This window comes from Eubalaena glacialis, chromosome 1, assembly GCF_028564815.1.
Source record: "Eubalaena glacialis isolate mEubGla1 chromosome 1, mEubGla1.1.hap2.+ XY, whole genome shotgun sequence".
Lineage (NCBI taxonomy): Eukaryota > Metazoa > Chordata > Mammalia > Artiodactyla > Balaenidae > Eubalaena > Eubalaena glacialis.
The window spans coordinates 93,223,168-93,239,747 of record NC_083716.1 but is presented as its reverse complement, the minus strand read 5'-3'; the positions used below and the strand labels follow the sequence as shown (position 1 = coordinate 93,239,747).

At 73.3% G+C, this 16,580-nt stretch overlaps 8 non-coding genes and 8 pseudogenes across 8 annotated transcripts; all 16 read right to left on the bottom strand.

Annotated features, from left to right (window-relative positions):
* Positions 1-268: 268 nt before the first annotated feature.
* LOC133077176 (5S ribosomal RNA) lies at positions 269-387 on the bottom strand (annotated as a pseudogene).
* Positions 388-1,298: 911 nt separating this feature from the next.
* LOC133074623 (5S ribosomal RNA) lies at positions 1,299-1,417 on the bottom strand (annotated as a pseudogene).
* A 917-nt stretch (positions 1,418-2,334) lies between these two features.
* Positions 2,335-2,453, bottom strand: LOC133102051 (5S ribosomal RNA). Its single transcript, XR_009702836.1, has one exon. It is a non-coding gene; the product is annotated as a 5S ribosomal RNA (ribosomal RNA).
* Positions 2,454-3,363: 910 nt separating this feature from the next.
* On the bottom strand, positions 3,364-3,482 carry LOC133077173 (5S ribosomal RNA; annotated as a pseudogene).
* A 910-nt stretch (positions 3,483-4,392) lies between these two features.
* LOC133104379 (5S ribosomal RNA) lies at positions 4,393-4,511 on the bottom strand. Its single transcript, XR_009703552.1, has one exon. It is a non-coding gene; the product is annotated as a 5S ribosomal RNA (ribosomal RNA).
* A 918-nt stretch (positions 4,512-5,429) lies between these two features.
* On the bottom strand, positions 5,430-5,548 carry LOC133102046 (5S ribosomal RNA). The gene has a single exon (XR_009702835.1). It is a non-coding gene; the product is annotated as a 5S ribosomal RNA (ribosomal RNA).
* A 910-nt stretch (positions 5,549-6,458) lies between these two features.
* LOC133077164 (5S ribosomal RNA) lies at positions 6,459-6,577 on the bottom strand (annotated as a pseudogene).
* Positions 6,578-7,485: 908 nt separating this feature from the next.
* Positions 7,486-7,604, bottom strand: LOC133104802 (5S ribosomal RNA). The gene has a single exon (XR_009703737.1). It is a non-coding gene; the product is annotated as a 5S ribosomal RNA (ribosomal RNA).
* Positions 7,605-8,523: 919 nt separating this feature from the next.
* LOC133102041 (5S ribosomal RNA) lies at positions 8,524-8,642 on the bottom strand. The gene has a single exon (XR_009702834.1). It is a non-coding gene; the product is annotated as a 5S ribosomal RNA (ribosomal RNA).
* Positions 8,643-9,553: 911 nt separating this feature from the next.
* LOC133077161 (5S ribosomal RNA) lies at positions 9,554-9,672 on the bottom strand (annotated as a pseudogene).
* A 911-nt stretch (positions 9,673-10,583) lies between these two features.
* On the bottom strand, positions 10,584-10,702 carry LOC133105073 (5S ribosomal RNA; annotated as a pseudogene).
* Positions 10,703-11,619: 917 nt separating this feature from the next.
* On the bottom strand, positions 11,620-11,738 carry LOC133104281 (5S ribosomal RNA). Its single transcript, XR_009703512.1, has one exon. It is a non-coding gene; the product is annotated as a 5S ribosomal RNA (ribosomal RNA).
* Positions 11,739-12,648: 910 nt separating this feature from the next.
* On the bottom strand, positions 12,649-12,767 carry LOC133077155 (5S ribosomal RNA; annotated as a pseudogene).
* A 910-nt stretch (positions 12,768-13,677) lies between these two features.
* On the bottom strand, positions 13,678-13,796 carry LOC133104374 (5S ribosomal RNA). Its single transcript, XR_009703551.1, has one exon. It is a non-coding gene; the product is annotated as a 5S ribosomal RNA (ribosomal RNA).
* A 918-nt stretch (positions 13,797-14,714) lies between these two features.
* LOC133102035 (5S ribosomal RNA) lies at positions 14,715-14,833 on the bottom strand. The gene has a single exon (XR_009702833.1). It is a non-coding gene; the product is annotated as a 5S ribosomal RNA (ribosomal RNA).
* Positions 14,834-15,743: 910 nt separating this feature from the next.
* Positions 15,744-15,862, bottom strand: LOC133077150 (5S ribosomal RNA; annotated as a pseudogene).
* Positions 15,863-16,580: the final 718 nt, after the last annotated feature.

Sequence of the window (16,580 nt, the reverse complement as noted above, 5' to 3'; positions counted from 1 at the left end):
TCGAGGGCCTCGCGGGCCGCACGGACGGCACCCCGGCCTGCGGCGGAGTCTGGGTCCGGGCCAGCCACCACGGGAGCGGCTGGGGTGGCGGCTGCCTTCCAGGGCCGCATTCTGGCCGCATGTCCAGCCAGCTCGGCGGGGAGCGATCCCTCCGGCGCGCTGTGTTGGGAGGGACGTGAGGAGGTGAGGCCTGCAGCGGTGCTCAGCGGGGGCGGAGGCGGCCTCGGCCGCGGGCCACTAAATGTCAAGGCGGAGCGGGAGGCAAAAAAGCCTACAGCACTCGGTATTCCCATGTGGTCTCCCATCCAGGTACGAAACAGGCCAGACCCTGATTAGCTTCCGAGATCAGACGAGGTGTGGTGCGTTCAGGGAGGTGTGGCCGTAGAATGCAGCGGGGGCCACGGTGTGCCTCTTGAGGCTTAGCTTCGCTGGTGCTGGCGACTCACCGCCAGCCCGGCAGCCAACCCTCTCCGGCGCGGCCCTGCCGTCCGCCCAGGCAAGCGACAGGAGGCCTCGAGGGCCCGGGGGTGGTGGAGTTGTGGGCGACTTCGCAGCTCAGGTCAGGCGGGACCCTCCAGGCCTGTAGGCGCTTGGCCCTCCGCCCCAGAGCCGCTCAACGCTCACAGGACTTGGCCCCGGAGGCTTAAGGGCCTGTGGCCCTCGGTCCCTTGTGCATTCCCCACCCTGTCAATCCACACAGTGCTAGGCGCAGCCCAGCCACGGCCTGGCCGGCCCTCCTGCCCGACGGCAGTCGGCCCTTAACCCACTGGGAGCCACCATTGAGCCGGCACGGCCCCTTAGCCCCAGCAAGGCCACCCTTGCCCCCACGCCACCCGCCGAGCACAGGACCCGGCGCCTGGTGTCTAGCCAGCCCAGCGAACCGGTCCCAGCCCCCGCCCCCGCTCCCGCCCCCGGCCGTGGCGAAACGGCGGAGGGTGGGCTTTTTCCGGAGGGAGCTGTGGAGATACACACGGGCAGACAGGGGGCTGCGGCGCGGCTGGGCTCCGGTGGGGGCGGCCAAGTGCAGGTCGAGGGCTTCGTGGGCCGCACGGACGGCACCCCGGCCTGCGGCGGAGTCTGGGTCCGGGCCAGCCACCACGGGAGCGGCTGGGGTGGCGGCTGCCTTCCAGGGCCGCCTTCTGGCCGCCTGGCCGGCCAGGCCGGCGCGGAGCGCCCCCTCTGGCGCGCTGTGGTGGGAGGGGCCGGAGGAGGTGGGGCCTGCAGCGCTGCTCGGCGGGGGCGGGGGCGGCGGCGGAGGCGGCGGGCGACTAAAGGAGAAGGCGGAGCGGGAGGCAAAAAGCCTACAGCACCCGGTATTCCCAGGCGGTCTCCCATCCAAGTACTAACCAGGCCCGACCCTGCTTAGCTTCCGCGATCAGACGAGATGGGGCACGTTCAGGGTGGTATGGCCTTAGAGGGCAGCCGGGGCCACGGGGTGCCTCTTGAGGCTTTGCTTCGCTGGTGCTGGCGACTTGCTCCCTGCTCGGCGGTCAGCCCTCTTCAGCAAGGCCCTGCCGCCCGCCCAGGCTGGCGACAGGAGGCCTCAGGGACCCAGGGGTTGCATAGTCAAGGGCGACCTCGCAGCTCAGGTCAGGCGGGATCCTCCAGGCCCGTAGGTGCTTGGCGCTCCGCCCCAGGTCCCGCTTGATGCTCACAAGGGACGTGGCCCCGGAGGCTTAATGTCCCTTGGCCCTAGGTCCCTCGGGCATTACCAACCCTGTCCACTCACGCAGTGCTAGGCACAACCTAGCCGTGGCCGGGCCGGCCCTCCTGCCCGACGGCAGTTGCCCCGAATCCACTGGGAGCCACCATTGTGTTGGCATGGCCCATTACAGCCAGCAAGGCCACACTTGCATCCACGCCAACTGCCGAGCACTGTTCCCGGTGCCTAGTGGTCGGCCGGTTCGGAGAACGAGTCCTGGCCCACGACCCCGCTCCCGCACTCGGCCGTGGCGAAACGGCGGAGGGGGGCTTTTTCCGGAGGGAGCTGTGGAGAGACACACCGGCAGATAGGTGGCTGCGCCGGGGCTGGGCGCTAGTGGGGGCGGCCAGGTGCAGGTCAAGGGGCTCGCGGGCCGCACGGCCGGCACCCGGGCCTGAGGCGGAGTCTGGGTTCAGGCCAGCCACCCCGGGAGCGGCTGGGATGCGGCTGCCTTCCAGGGCCGCCTTCTGGCCGCCTGGCCGGCCAGGCAGGCGGAGAGCGCCCCCTCTGGCGCGCTGTGGTGGGAGGGGCCGGAGGAGGTGGGGCCTGCAGCGGTGCCCGGCGGGGGCGGGGGCGGGGGCGGGGGCGGAGGCGGCGGGCGACTAAAGGAGAAGGCGGAGCGGGAGGCAAAAAGCCTACAGCACCCGGTATTCCCAGGCGGTCTCCCATCCAAGTACTAACCAGGCCCGACCCTGCTTAGCTTCCGAGATCAGACGAGATCGGGCGCGTTCAGGGTGGTATGGCCGTAGACGCAGGAGGGGCCCGCGCGGTGCCTCTTGAGGCCCAGCTTCGCTGGCGCCTGCGCCTTACCGCCATGCCGGCGGCCAGCCCTCTCCGGCAGGGCCCTGCCGCCCGCCCAGGCAGGCGACAGGAGGCCTCGGGGACCCGGGGGTGGCGGAGTGGTGGGCCACCTCGCAGCCCAGGGCGGGCGGGACGCTCCAGGCCCGTCGGCGCTTGGCGCCCCGCCGCAGATCCCGCTCGACGCTCACAGGGACGCGGCCCCGGAGGCTTCAGGGCCCGGCGGCCGCGGTCCCTTGGGCATCCCCCCCTGCCCGCCCACGCGGAGTTAGGCGCAGCCCGGCCACGGCCGGGCCGGCCCTCCGGCCGGGCAGCAGCTGGCCCGAAGCCACTGGGAGCCACCATGGAGTGGGCACGGCCCCTTAGCCCCAGCAAGGCCCCCCCTTGCCCCCACGCCGCCCGCCGAGCACAGGACCCCGGCCCTGGTGGCCGGCAGGCCCGGAGAAGCGGCCCCGGCCCCCGCCCCCGCTCCCGCCCCCGGCCGTGGCGAAACGGCGGAGGGGGGGGCTTTTTCCGGAGGGAGCTGTGGAGAGACACACGGGCAGACAGGGGGCTGCGGCGCGGCTGGGCTCCGGTGGGGGCGGCCAAGTGCAGGTCGAGGGCCTCGCGGGCCGCACGGACGGCACCCCGGCCTGCGGCGGAGTCTGGGTCCGGGCCAGCCACCACGGGAGCGGCTGGGGTGGCGGCTGCCTTCCAGGGCCGCATTCTGGCCGCATGTCCAGCCAGCTCGGCGGGGAGCGATCCCTCCGGCGCGCTGTGTTGGGAGGGACGTGAGGAGGTGAGGCCTGCAGCGGTGCTCAGCGGGGGCGGAGGCGGCCTCGGCCGCGGGCCACTAAATGTCAAGGCGGAGCGGGAGGCAAAAAAGCCTACAGCACTCGGTATTCCCATGTGGTCTCCCATCCAGGTACGAAACAGGCCAGACCCTGATTAGCTTCCGAGATCAGACGAGGTGTGGTGCGTTCAGGGAGGTGTGGCCGTAGAATGCAGCGGGGGCCACGGTGTGCCTCTTGAGGCTTAGCTTCGCTGGTGCTGGCGACTCACCGCCAGCCCGGCAGCCAACCCTCTCCGGCGCGGCCCTGCCGTCCGCCCAGGCAAGCGACAGGAGGCCTCGAGGGCCCGGGGGTGGTGGAGTTGTGGGCGACTTCGCAGCTCAGGTCAGGCGGGACCCTCCAGGCCTGTAGGCGCTTGGCCCTCCGCCCCAGAGCCGCTCAACGCTCACAGGACTTGGCCCCGGAGGCTTAAGGGCCTGTGGCCCTCGGTCCCTTGTGCATTCCCCACCCTGTCAATCCACACAGTGCTAGGCGCAGCCCAGCCACGGCCTGGCCGGCCCGCCTGCCCAACGGCAGTCGGCCCGAAGCCACTGGGAGCCACCATTGAGCCGGCACGGCCCCTTAGACACAGCAACGCCACCCTTGCCCCCACGCCAACTGCCGAGCAAAGTTCCCGGCGCCTGGTGTCTAGCCAGCCCAGCGAACCGGTCCCAGCCCACGACCCCGCTCCCACTCTCGGCCGTGGCGAAGTGGCAAAGGGTGGGCTTTTTCCGGAGGGAGCTGTGGAGAGACACACGGGCAGACAGGGGGCTGCGGCGCGGCTGGGCTCCGGTGGGGGCGGCCAAGTGCAGGTCGAGGGCTTCGTGGGCCGCACGGACGGCACCCCGGCCTGCGGCGGAGTCTGGGTCCGGGCCAGCCACCACGGGAGCGGCTGGGGTGGCGGCTGCCTTCCAGGGCCGCCTTCTGGCCGCCTGGCCGGCCAGGCCGGCGCGGAGCGCCCCCTCTGGCGCGCTGTGGTGGGAGGGGCCGGAGGAGGTGGGGCCTGCAGCGCTGCCCGGCGGGGGCGGGGGCGGGGGCGGAGGCGGCGGGCGACTAAAGGAGAAGGCGGAGCGGGAGGCAAGAAGCCTACAGCACCCGGTATTCCCAGGCGGTCTCCCATCCAAGTACTAACCAGGCCCGACCCTGCTTAGCTTCCGAGATCAGACGAGTTCGGGCGCGTTCAGGGTGGTATGGCCGTAGACGTTAAGAGGGGCCCGCGGAGTGCCTCTTGAGGCCCAGCTTCGCTGGCGCTTGCGCCTCCCCGCCAGCCCGGCGGCCAGCCCGCCCCGGCAGGGCCCCGCCGCCCGCCCAGGCAGGGCAACGGCGGCCTCGGGTACCAGGGGGGTGGCGGAGGGTTCGGCGACCTCCCAGCCCAGGGCGGGCGGGACCCACCAAACCGTTCGGCGCTTGGCGCCCCGCCCCAGATCCCGCACGTCGCTCACAGGGACGTGGCCCCGGAGGCTTCAGGGCCCGGGGCCCGCGGTCCCTTGGGCCTCCCCTCTGCCCGCCCACGCGGCGCTAGGCGCAGCCCAGCCGCAGCCCGGGCCGGCCCTCCTGCCCGACGGCAGTCGGCCCTTAACCCACTGGGAGCCACCATTGAGTCGGCACGGCCCCTTAGCCCCAGCAAGGCCACCCTTGCCCCCACGCCACCCGCCGAGCACAGGACCCGGCGCCTTGTGGCCGGCCGGCCCGGAGCACCGGCCCCGGCCCCCGCCCCCGCTCCCGCCCCCGGCCGTGGCGAAACGGCGGAGGGGGGGCTTTTTCCGGAGGGAGCTGTGGAGAGACACACCGGCAGATAGGTGGCTGCGCCGGGGCTGGGCGCTAGTGGGGGCGGCCAGGTGCAGGTCAAGGGGCTCGCGGGCCGCACGGCCGGCACCCGGGCCTGAGGCGGAGTCTGGGTTCAGGCCAGCCACCCCGGGAGCGGCTGGGATGCGGCTGCCTTCCAGGGCCGCCTTCTGGCCGCCTGGCCGGCCAGGCAGGCGGAGAGCGCCCCCTCTGGCGCGCTGTGGTGGGAGGGGCCGGAGGAGGTGGGGCCTGCAGCGGTGCCCGGCGGGGGCGGGGGCGGGGGCGGGGGCGGAGGCGGCGGGCGACTAAAGGAGAAGGCGGAGCGGGAGGCAAAAAGCCTACAGCACCCGGTATTCCCAGGCGGTCTCCCATCCAAGTACTAACCAGGCCCGACCCTGCTTAGCTTCCGAGATCAGACGAGATCGGGCGCGTTCAGGGTGGTATGGCCGTAGACGCAGGAGGGGCCCGCGCGGTGCCTCTTGAGGCCCAGCTTCGCTGGCGCCTGCGCCTTACCGCCATGCCGGCGGCCAGCCCTCTCCGGCAGGGCCCTGCCGCCCGCCCAGGCAGGCGACAGGAGGCCTCGGGGACCCGGGGGTGGCGGAGTGGTGGGCCACCTCGCAGCCCAGGGCGGGCGGGATGCTCCAGGCCCGTCGGCGCTTGGCGCCCCGCCGCAGATCCCGCTCGACGCTCACAGGGACGCGGCCCCGGAGGCTTCAGGGCCCGGCGGCCGCGGTCCCTTGGGCATCCCCCCCTGCCCGCCCACGCGGAGTTAGGCGCAGCCCGGCCACGGCCGGGCCGGCCCTCCGGCCGGGCAGCACCTGGCCCGAAGCCACTGGGAGCCACCATGGAGTGGGCACGGCCCCTTAGCCCCAGCAAGGCCCCCCCTTGCCCCCACGCCGCCCGCCGAGCACAGGACCCCGGCCCTGGTGGCCGGCAGGCCCGGAGAAGCGGCCCCGGCCCCCGCCCCCGCTCCCACCCCCGGCCGTGGCGAAACGGCGGAGGGGGGGGCTTTTTCCGGAGGGAGCTGTGGAGAGACACACGGGCAGACAGGGGGCTGCGGCGCTGCTGGGCTCCGGTGGGGGCGGCCAAGTGCAGGTCGAGGGCCTCGCGGGCCGCACGGATGGCACCCCGGCCTGCGGCGGAGTCTGGGTCCGGGCCAGCCACCACGGGAGCGGCTGGGGTGGCGGCTGCCTTCCAGGGCCGCATTCTGGCCGCATGTCCAGCCAGCTCGGCGGGGAGCGATCCCTCCGGCGCGCTGTGTTGGGAGGGACGTGAGGAGGTGAGGCCTGCAGCGGTGCTCAGCGGGGGCGGAGGCGGCCTCGGCCGCGGGCCACTAAATGTCAAGGCGGAGCGGGAGGCAAAAAAGCCTACAGCACTCGGTATTCCCATGTGGTCTCCCATCCAGGTACGAAACAGGCCAGACCCTGATTAGCTTCCGAGATCAGACGAGGTGTGGTGCGTTCAGGGAGGTGTGGCCGTAGAATGCAGCGGGGGCCACGGTGTGCCTCTTGAGGCTTAGCTTCGCTGGTGCTGGCGACTCACCGCCAGCCCGGCAGCCAACCCTCTCCGGCGCGGCCCTGCCGTCCGCCCAGGCAAGCGACAGGAGGCCTCGAGGGCCCGGGGGTGGTGGAGTTGTGGGCGACTTCGCAGCTCAGGTCAGGCGGGACCCTCCAGGCCTGTAGGCGCTTGGCCCTCCGCCCCAGAGCCGCTCAACGCTCACAGGACTTGGCCCCGGAGGCTTAAGGGCCTGTGGCCCTCGGTCCCTTGTGCATTCCCCACCCTGTCAATCCACACAGTGCTAGGCGCAGCCCAGCCACGGCCTGGCCGGCCCGCCTGCCCAACGGCAGTTGGCCCGAAGCCACTGGGAGCCACCATTGAGCCGGCACGGCCCCTTAGACACAGCAACGCCACCCTTGCCCCCACGCCAACTGCCGAGCAAAGTTCCCGGCGCCTGGTGTCTAGCCAGCCCAGCGAACCGGTCCCAGCCCACAACCCCGCTCCCACTCTCGCCGTGGCGAAGTGGCAAAGGGTGGGCTTTTTCAGAGGGAGCTGTGGAGAGACACACGGGCAGACAGGGGGCTGCGGCGCGGCTGGGCTCCGGTGGGGGCGGCCAAGTGCAGGTCGAGGGCTTCGTGGGCCGCACGGACGGCACCCCGGCCTGCGGCGGAGTCTGGGTCCGGGCCAGCCACCACGGGAGCGGCTGGGGTGGCGGCTGCCTTCCAGGGCCGCCTTCTGGCCGCCTGGCCGGCCAGGCCGGCGCGGAGCGCCCCCTCTGGCGCGCTGTGGTGGGAGGGGCCGGAGGAGGTGGGGCCTGCAGCGCTGCCCGGCAGGGGCGGGGGCGGGGGCGGAGGCGGCGGGCGACTAAAGGAGAAGGCGGAGCGGGAGGCAAGAAGCCTACAGCACCCGGTATTCCCAGGCGGTCTCCCATCCAAGTACTAACCAGGCCCGACCCTGCTTAGCTTCTGAGATCAGACGAGTTCTGGCGCGTTCAGGGTGGTATGGCCGTAGACGTTAAGAGGGGCCCGCGGAGTGCCTCTTGAGGCCCAGCTTCGCTGGCGCTTGCGCCTCCCCGCCAGCCCGGCGGCCAGCCCGCCCCGGCAGGGCCCCGCCGCCCGCCCAGGCAGGGCAACGGCGGCCTCGGGTACCAGGGGGGTGGCGGAGGGTTCGGCGACCTCCCAGCCCAGGGCGGGCGGGACCCACCAAACCGTTCGGCGCTTGGCGCCCCGCCCCAGATCCCGCACGTCGCTCACAGGGACGTGGCCCCGGAGGCTTCAGGGCCCGGGGCCCGCGGTCCCTTGGGCCTCCCCTCTGCCCGCCCACGCGGCGCTAGGCGCAGCCCAGCCGCAGCCCGGGCCGGCCCTCCTGCCCGACGGCAGTCGGCCCTTAACCCACTGGGAGCCACCATTGAGTCGGCACGGCCCCTTAGCCCCAGCAAGGCCACCCTTGCCCCCACGCCACCCGCCGAGCACAGGACCCGGCGCCTTGTGGCCGGCCGGCCCGGAGCACCGGCCCCGGCCCCCGCCCCCGCTCCCGCCCCCGGCCGTGGCGAAACGGCGGAGGGGGGGCTTTTTCCGGAGGGAGCTGTGGAGAGACACACCGGCAGATAGGTGGCTGCGCCGGGGCTGGGCGCTAGTGGGGGCGGCCAGGTGCAGGTCAAGGGGCTCGCGGGCCGCACGGCCGGCACCCGGGCCTGAGGCGGAGTCTGGGTTCAGGCCAGCCACCCCGGGAGCGGCTGGGATGCGGCTGCCTTCCAGGGCCGCCTTCTGGCCGCCTGGCCGGCCAGGCAGGCGGAGAGCGCCCCCTCTGGCGCGCTGTGGTGGGAGGGGCCGGAGGAGGTGGGGCCTGCAGCGGTGCCCGGGCGGGGGCGGGGGCGGGGGCGGGGGCGGAGGCGGCGGGCGACTAAAGGAGAAGGCGGAGCGGGAGGCAAAAAGCCTACAGCACCCGGTATTCCCAGGCGGTCTCCCATCCAAGTACTAACCAGGCCCGACCCTGCTTAGCTTCCGAGATCAGACGAGATCGGGCGCGTTCAGGGTGGTATGGCCGTAGACGCAGGAGGGGGCCCGCGCGGTGCCTCTTGAGGCCCAGCTTCGCTGGCGCCTGCGCCTTACCGCCATGCCGGCGGCCAGCCCTCTCCGGCAGGGCCCTGCCGCCCGCCCAGGCAGGCGACAGGAGGCCTCGGGGACCCGGGGGTGGCGGAGTGGTGGGCCACCTCGCAGCCCAGGGCGGGCGGGACGCTCCAGGCCCGTCGGCGCTTGGCGCCCCGCCGCAGATCCCGCTCGACGCTCACAGGGACGCGGCCCCGGAGGCTTCAGGGCCCGGCGGCCGCGGTCCCTTGGGCATCCCCCCCTGCCCGCCCACGCGGAGTTAGGCGCAGCCCGGCCACGGCCGGGCCGGCCCTCCGGCCGGGCAGCAGCTGGCCCGAAGCCACTGGGAGCCACCATGGAGTGGGCACGGCCCCTTAGCCCCAGCAAGGCCCCCCCTTGCCCCCACGCCGCCCGCCGAGCACAGGACCCCGGCCCTGGTGGCCGGCAGGCCCGGAGAAGCGGCCCCGGCCCCCGCCCCCGCTCCCGCCCCCGGCCGTGGCGAAACGGCGGAGGGGGGGGCTTTTTCCGGAGGGAGCTGTGGAGAGACACACGGGCAGACAGGGGGCTGCGGCGCGGCTGGGCTCCGGTGGGGGCGGCCAAGTGCAGGTCGAGGGCCTCGCGGGCCGCACGGACGGCACCCCGGCCTGCGGCGGAGTCTGGGTCCGGGCCAGCCACCACGGGAGCGGCTGGGGTGGCGGCTGCCTTCCAGGGCCGCATTCTGGCCGCATGTCCAGCCAGCTCGGCGGGGAGCGATCCCTCCGGCGCGCTGTGTTGGGAGGGACGTGAGGAGGTGAGGCCTGCAGCGGTGCTCAGCGGGGGCGGAGGCGGCCTCGGCCGCGGGCCACTAAATGTCAAGGCGGAGCGGGAGGCAAAAAAGCCTACAGCACTCGGTATTCCCATGTGGTCTCCCATCCAGGTACGAAACAGGCCAGACCCTGATTAGCTTCCGAGATCAGACGAGGTGTGGTGCGTTCAGGGAGGTGTGGCCGTAGAATGCAGCGGGGGCCACGGTGTGCCTCTTGAGGCTTAGCTTCGCTGGTGCTGGCGACTCACCGCCAGCCCGGCAGCCAACCCTCTCCGGCGCGGCCCTGCCGTCCGCCCAGGCAAGCGACAGGAGGCCTCGAGGGCCCGGGGGTGGTGGAGTTGTGGGCGACTTCGCAGCTCAGGTCAGGCGGGACCCTCCAGGCCTGTAGGCGCTTGGCCCTCCGCCCCAGAGCCGCTCAACGCTCACAGGACTTGGCCCCGGAGGCTTAAGGGCCTGTGGCCCTCGGTCCCTTGTGCATTCCCCACCCTGTCAATCCACACAGTGCTAGGCGCAGCCCAGCCACGGCCTGGCCGGCCCTCCTGCCCGACGGCAGTCGGCCCTTAACCCACTGGGAGCCACCATTGAGCCGGCACGGCCCCTTAGCCCCAGCAAGGCCACCCTTGCCCCCACGCCACCCGCCGAGCACAGGACCCGGCGCCTGGTGTCTAGCCAGCCCAGCGAACCGGTCCCAGCCCCCGCCCCCGCTCCCGCCCCCGGCCGTGGCGAAACGGCGGAGGGTGGGCTTTTTCCGGAGGGAGCTGTGGAGATACACACGGGCAGACAGGGGGCTGCGGCGCGGCTGGGCTCCGGTGGGGGCGGCCAAGTGCAGGTCGAGGGCTTCGTGGGCCGCACGGACGGCACCCCGGCCTGCGGCGGAGTCTGGGTCCGGGCCAGCCACCACGGGAGCGGCTGGGGTGGCGGCTGCCTTCCAGGGCCGCCTTCTGGCCGCCTGGCCGGCCAGGCCGGCGCGGAGCGCCCCCTCTGGCGCGCTGTGGTGGGAGGGGCCGGAGGAGGTGGGGCCTGCAGCGCTGCTCGGCGGGGGCGGGGGCGGCGGCGGAGGCGGCGGGCGACTAAAGGAGAAGGCGGAGCGGGAGGCAAGAAGCCTACAGCACCCGGTATTCCCAGGCGGTCTCCCATCCAAGTACTAACCAGGCCCGACCCTGCTTAGCTTCCGCGATCAGACGAGATGGGGCGCGTTCAGGGTGGTATGGCCTTAGAGGGCAGCCGGGGCCACGGGGTGCCTCTTGAGGCTTTGCTTCGCTGGTGCTGGCGACTTGCTCCCTGCTCGGCGGTCAGCCCTCTTCAGCAAGGCCCTGCCGCCCGCCCAGGCTGGCGACAGGAGGCCTCAGGGACCCAGGGGTTGCATAGTCAAGGGCGACCTCGCAGCTCAGGTCAGGCGGGATCCTCCAGGCCCGTAGGTGCTTGGCGCTCCGCCCCAGGTCCCGCTTGATGCTCACAAGGACGTGGCCCCGGATGCTTAATGTCCCTTGGCCCTAGGTCCCTCGGGCATTACCAACCCTGTCCACTCACGCAGTGCTAGGCACAACCTAGCCGTGGCCGGGCCGGCCCTCCTGCCCGACGGCAGTTGCCCCGAATCCACTGGGAGCCACCATTGTGTTGGCATGGCCCATTACAGCCAGCAAGGCCACACTTGCATCCACGCCAACTGCCGAGCACTGTTCCCGGTGCCTAGTGGTCGGCCGGTTCGGAGAACGAGTCCTGGCCCACGACCCCGCTCCCGCACTCGGCCGTGGCGAAACGGCGGAGGGGGGGCTTTTTCCGGAGGGAGCTGTGGAGAGACACACCGGCAGATAGGTGGCTGCGCCGGGGCTGGGCGCTAGTGGGGGCGGCCAGGTGCAGGTCAAGGGGCTCGCGGGCCGCACGGCCGGCACCCGGGCCTGAGGCGGAGTCTGGGTTCAGGCCAGCCACCCCGGGAGCGGCTGGGATGCGGCTGCCTTCCAGGGCCGCCTTCTGGCCGCCTGGCCGGCCAGGCAGGCGGAGAGCGCCCCCTCTGGCGCGCTGTGGTGGGAGGGGCCGGAGGAGGTGGGGCCTGCAGCGGTGCCCGGCGGGGGCGGGGGCGGGGGCGGGGGCGGAGGCGGCGGGCGACTAAAGGAGAAGGCGGAGCGGGAGGCAAAAAGCCTACAGCACCCGGTATTCCCAGTCGGTCTCCCATCCAAGTACTAACCAGGCCCGACCCTGCTTAGCTTCCGAGATCAGACGAGATCGGGCGCGTTCAGGGTGGTATGGCCGTAGACGCAGGAGGGGCCCGCGCGGTGCCTCTTGAGGCCCAGCTTCGCTGGCGCCTGCGCCTTACCGCCATGCCGGCGGCCAGCCCTCTCCGGCAGGGCCCTGCCGCCCGCCCAGGCAGGCGACAGGAGGCCTCGGGGACCCGGGGGTGGCGGAGTGGTGGGCCACCTCGCAGCCCAGGGCGGGCGGGACGCTCCAGGCCCGTCGGCGCTTGGCGCCCCGCCGCAGATCCCGCTCGACGCTCACAGGGACGCGGCCCCGGAGGCTTCAGGGCCCGGCGGCCGCGGTCCCTTGGGCATCCCCCCCTGCCCGCCCACGCGGAGTTAGGCGCAGCCCGGCCACGGCCGGGCCGGCCCTCCGGCCGGGCAGCAGCTGGCCCGAAGCCACTGGGAGCCACCATGGAGTGGGCACGGCCCCTTAGCCCCAGCAAGGCCCCCCCTTGCCCCCACGCCGCCCGCCGAGCACAGGACCCCGGCCCTGGTGGCCGGCAGGCCCGGAGAAGCGGCCCCGGCCCCCGCCCCCGCTCCCGCCCCCGGCCGTGGCGAAACGGCGGAGGGGGGGGCTTTTTCCGGAGGGAGCTGTGGAGAGACACACGGGCAGACAGGGGGCTGCGGCGCGGCTGGGCTCCGGTGGGGGCGGCCAAGTGCAGGTCGAGGGCCTCGCGGGCCGCACGGACGGCACCCCGGCCTGCGGCGGAGTCTGGGTCCGGGCCAGCCACCACGGGAGCGGCTGGGGTGGCGGCTGCCTTCCAGGGCCGCATTCTGGCCGCATGTCCAGCCAGCTCGGCGGGGAGCGATCCCTCCGGCGCGCTGTGTTGGGAGGGACGTGAGGAGGTGAGGCCTGCAGCGGTGCTCAGCGGGGGCGGAGGCGGCCTCGGCCGCGGGCCACTAAATGTCAAGGCGGAGCGGGAGGCAAAAAAGCCTACAGCACTCGGTATTCCCATGTGGTCTCCCATCCAGGTACGAAACAGGCCAGACCCTGATTAGCTTCCGAGATCAGACGAGGTGTGGTGCGTTCAGGGAGGTGTGGCCGTAGAATGCAGCGGGGGCCACGGTGTGCCTCTTGAGGCTTAGCTTCGCTGGTGCTGGCGACTCACCGCCAGCCCGGCAGCCAACCCTCTCCGGCGCGGCCCTGCCGTCCGCCCAGGCAAGCGACAGGAGGCCTCGAGGGCCCGGGGGTGGTGGAGTTGTGGGCGACTTCGCAGCTCAGGTCAGGCGGGACCCTCCAGGCCTGTAGGCGCTTGGCCCTCCGCCCCAGAGCCGCTCAACGCTCACAGGACTTGGCCCCGGAGGCTTAAGGGCCTGTGGCCCTCGGTCCCTTGTGCATTCCCCACCCTGTCAATCCACACAGTGCTAGGCGCAGCCCAGCCACGGCCTGGCCGGCCCGCCTGCCCAACGGCAGTCGGCCCGAAGCCACTGGGAGCCACCATTGAGCCGGCACGGCCCCTTAGACACAGCAACGCCACCCTTGCCCCCACGCCAACTGCCGAGCAAAGTTCCCGGCGCCTGGTGTCTAGCCAGCCCAGCGAACCGGTCCCAGCCCACGACCCCGCTCCCACTCTCGGCCGTGGCGAAGTGGCAAAGGGTGGGCTTTTTCCGGAGGGAGCTGTGGAGAGACACACGGGCAGACAGGGGGCTGCGGCGCGGCTGGGCTCCGGTGGGGGCGGCCAAGTGCAGGTCGAGGGCTTCGTGGGCCGCACGGACGGCACCCCGGCCTGCGGCGGAGTCTGGGTCCGGGCCAGCCACCACGGGAGCGGCTGGGGTGGCGGCTGCCTTCCAGGGCCGCCTTCTGGCCGCCTGGCCGGCCAGGCCGGCGCGGAGCGCCCCCTCTGGCGCGCTGTGGTGGGAGGGGCCGGAGGAGGTGGGGCCTGCAGCGCTGCCCGGCGGGGGCGGGGGCGGGGGCGGAGGCGGCGGGCGACTAAAGGAGAAGGCGGAGCGGGAGGCAAGAAGCCTACAGCACCCGGTATTCCCAGGCGGTCTCCCATCCAAGTACTAACCAGGCCCGACCCTGCTTAGCTTCCGAGATCAGACGAGTTCGGGCGCGTTCAGGGTGGTATGGCCGTAGACGTTAAGAGGGGCCCGCGGAGTGCCTCTTGAGGCCCAGCTTCGCTGGCGCTTGCGCCTCCCCGCCAGCCCGGCGGCCAGCCCGCCCCGGCAGGGCCCCGCCGCCCGCCCAGGCAGGGCAACGGCGGCCTCGGGTACCAGGGGGGTGGCGGAGGGTTCGGCGACCTCCCAGCCCAGGGCGGGCGGGACCCACCAAACCGTTCGGCGCTTGGCGCCCCGCCCCAGATCCCGCACGTCGCTCACAGGGACGTGGCCCCGGAGGCTTCAGGGCCCGGGGCCCGCGGTCCCTTGGGCCTCCCCTCTGCCCGCCCACGCGGCGCTAGGCGCAGCCCAGCCGCAGCCCGGGCCGGCCCTCCTGCCCGACGGCAGTCGGCCCTTAACCCACTGGGAGCCACCATTGAGTCGGCACGGCCCCTTAGCCCCAGCAAGGCCACCCTTGCCCCCACGCCACCCGCCGAGCACAGGACCCGGCGCCTTGTGGCCGGCCGGCCCGGAGCACCGGCCCCGGCCCCCGCCCCCGCTCCCGCCCCCGGCCGTGGCGAAACGGCGGAGGGGGGGCTTTTTCCGGAGGGAGCTGTGGAGAGACACACCGGCAGATAGGTGGCTGCGCCGGGGCTGGGCGCTAGTGGGGGCGGCCAGGTGCAGGTCAAGGGGCTCGCGGGCCGCACGGCCGGCACCCGGGCCTGAGGCGGAGTCTGGGTTCAGGCCAGCCACCCCGGGAGCGGCTGGGATGCGGCTGCCTTCCAGGGCCGCCTTCTGGCCGCCTGGCCGGCCAGGCAGGCGGAGAGCGCCCCCTCTGGCGCGCTGTGGTGGGAGGGGCCGGAGGAGGTGGGGCCTGCAGCGGTGCCCGGCGGGGGCGGGGGCGGGGGCGGGGGCGGAGGCGGCGGGCGACTAAAGGAGAAGGCGGAGCGGGAGGCAAAAAGCCTACAGCACCCGGTATTCCCAGGCGGTCTCCCATCCAAGTACTAACCAGGCCCGACCCTGCTTAGCTTCCGAGATCAGACGAGATCGGGCGCGTTCAGGGTGGTATGGCCGTAGACGCAGGAGGGGCCCGCGCGGTGCCTCTTGAGGCCCAGCTTCGCTGGCGCCTGCGCCTTACCGCCATGCCGGCGGCCAGCCCTCTCCGGCAGGGCCCTGCCGCCCGCCCAGGCAGGCGACAGGAGGCCTCGGGGACCCGGGGGTGGCGGAGTGGTGGGCCACCTCGCAGCCCAGGGCGGGCGGGATGCTCCAGGCCCGTCGGCGCTTGGCGCCCCGCCGCAGATCCCGCTCGACGCTCACAGGGACGCGGCCCCGGAGGCTTCAGGGCCCGGCGGCCGCGGTCCCTTGGGCATCCCCCCCTGCCCGCCCACGCGGAGTTAGGCGCAGCCCGGCCACGGCCGGGCCGGCCCTCCGGCCGGGCAGCACCTGGCCCGAAGCCACTGGGAGCCACCATGGAGTGGGCACGGCCCCTTAGCCCCAGCAAGGCCCCCCCTTGCCCCCACGCCGCCCGCCGAGCACAGGACCCCGGCCCTGGTGGCCGGCAGGCCCGGAGAAGCGGCCCCGGCCCCCGCCCCCGCTCCCGCCCCCGGCCGTGGCGAAACGGCGGAGGGGGGGGCTTTTTCCGGAGGGAGCTGTGGAGAGACACACGGGCAGACAGGGGGCTGCGGCGCGGCTGGGCTCCGGTGGGGGCGGCCAAGTGCAGGTCGAGGGCCTCGCGGGCCGCACGGACGGCACCCCGGCCTGCGGCGGAGTCTGGGTCCGGGCCAGCCACCACGGGAGCGGCTGGGGTGGCGGCTGCCTTCCAGGGCCGCATTCTGGCCGCATGTCCAGCCAGCTCGGCGGGGAGCGATCCCTCCGGCGCGCTGTGTTGGGAGGGACGTGAGGAGGTGAGGCCTGCAGCGGTGCTCAGCGGGGGCGGAGGCGGCCTCGGCCGCGGGCCACTAAATGTCAAGGCGGAGCGGGAGGCAAAAAAGCCTACAGCACTCGGTATTCCCATGTGGTCTCCCATCCAGGTACGAAACAGGCCAGACCCTGATTAGCTTCCGAGATCAGACGAGGTGTGGTGCGTTCAGGGAGGTGTGGCCGTAGAATGCAGCGGGGGCCACGGTGTGCCTCTTGAGGCTTAGCTTCGCTGGTGCTGGCGACTCACCGCCAGCCCGGCAGCCAACCCTCTCCGGCGCGGCCCTGCCGTCCGCCCAGGCAAGCGACAGGAGGCCTCGAGGGCCCGGGGGTGGTGGAGTTGTGGGCGACTTCGCAGCTCAGGTCAGGCGGGACCCTCCAGGCCTGTAGGCGCTTGGCCCTCCGCCCCAGAGCCGCTCAACGCTCACAGGACTTGGCCCCGGAGGCTTAAGGGCCTGTGGCCCTCGGTCCCTTGTGCATTCCCCACCCTGTCAATCCACACAGTGCTAGGCGCAGCCCAGCCACGGCCTGGCCGGCCCGCCTGCCCAACGGCAGTTGGCCCGAAGCCACTGGGAGCCACCATTGAGCCGGCACGGCCCCTTAGACACAGCAACGCCACCCTTGCCCCCACGCCAACTGCCGAGCAAAGTTCCCGGCGCCTGGTGTCTAGCCAGCCCAGCGAACCGGTCCCAGCCCACAACCCCGCTCCCACTCTCGCCGTGGCGAAGTGGCAAAGGGTGGGCTTTTTCCAGAGGGAGCTGTGGAGAGACACACGGGCAGACAGGGGGCTGCGGCGCGGCTGGGCTCCGGTGGGGGCGGCCAAGTGCAGGTCGAGGGCTTCGTGGGCCGCACGGACGGCACCCCGGCCTGCGGCGGAGTCTGGGTCCGGGCCAGCCACCACGGGAGCGG